The following is a 1,490-nucleotide window of genomic DNA, read 5'->3' as shown; positions in this document are numbered from 1 at the left end:
ATAAATTGTTTCTACCGCATGTTTGCATCGTCACGTTTAATCTATGTTTAAAGGCCTTATTCATTGATTAAGTTTGTTCATTCATTCTAAAAGTCGAGAGGCACAGAATTGAATTAAACTAAGCATGTGTAGTAGGACGACCTAGTTATGGACGAGAGTTTCTCTAGGACCCGGTCTATGGTTGACACTAATATCGTAAGGTGGGTTTCTTTAAGCCTAAACATTTGTCGTAAAATCAACTTCCTAACTTGACATGAGCATTTACATAATTAGCATTTGTGACCCGACCTCCCAAGACATTTTCTTTATTATTGTTTTATCATCATATCAAACCAAACCAATCAATCAACCGTTAACCTACCGAGGTAAAATTCACTCCATAACAACTAATTAACAACTCCCGTCTCTCTGTGGTTCGACCCCTACGTACTACATTCATTTGTTTTGCTAGGGTATAAATATTATCTTTACATTGGTATGCAATAGCCTATCACCCAGATGTGATGTTGGAACAGCCGTGGAAGCTTTCAGGCAGGGGCTACCATTGGACAGCGACTTCTATGATGAGCTAACTATGAAACCTTGCCTGACTTTTGAAGACGTCCAGGCAAAGGCTATTGGCTACATCAGATTGGAGGAAGACAAAAGTTTCAAGGCTGATACCACTAATAATAATTCAGGATATGATAGATCCAACAGGAAAAGTTCCAATCACAGAGGAAGCAGTTCCAGGCCATCCCCTTATACCAGGCCTGCCAGATCAGAAGTCAACTATGCTCATGAGCAACGAGGTAACTCCTATACTTATCCCCCTATTCAGGAATATAATTTCTCTGTTGATACTGCAGGATTGATCAAAAGGCTTGACAACATGGGAGACATTGTCAAGTGGCCTAAGAAAACAGACAATCCTAACTCAAGGAAAGACACAACAAGATGGTGTGAGTTTCATATGGACATAGGACACACAACAGAGGAATGCCTGGGACTACGCAGACAAGTGGCTTACCTGTTAAAGAAAGGCTACCTGAAAGATCTGATGCCATCAAAGAACATAGAAGACAATGGAACAAGAAAGGACCTAAAATCAAGTTCATCAATGGAGGATCTGAAATCTGCGGCGTGACTAGCTCAGCTGCAAAGAAAATAGCCAGGGAGTCAAAAATGAAATCTCCTTTTAAACCTAGAAATTTACCTCAGATTACTTTTGATGATACTAATATGCATGGAATCTCTAATATCCATCATGACGGCATGGTCATTACCATGCAAATAGGAACTGCACGTGTCGTGAGAATTTTAGTAGATGGTGGCAGCTCAGTCAACCTAATTATGCTTGACGTCCTGAAAGCAATGAAGATTGATGAGAGCCAGATCATAAAGAAATCAAATGTCCTGGTAGGATTCAGTGGTGAATCTAAGAACACTCTGGGAGAAATCTACCTGCCAACATACATTGAAGGAGTTTCATCGTATGAGAGATTTGGAGT

The sequence above is a fragment of the Silene latifolia genome, chromosome 4 (assembly GCF_048544455.1).
Source record: "Silene latifolia isolate original U9 population chromosome 4, ASM4854445v1, whole genome shotgun sequence".
NCBI classification, from domain to species: Eukaryota; Viridiplantae; Streptophyta; class Magnoliopsida; order Caryophyllales; family Caryophyllaceae; genus Silene; species Silene latifolia.
The sequence above is the reverse complement of the archived record's forward strand: the minus strand, read 5'-3'. Positions refer to the sequence as shown.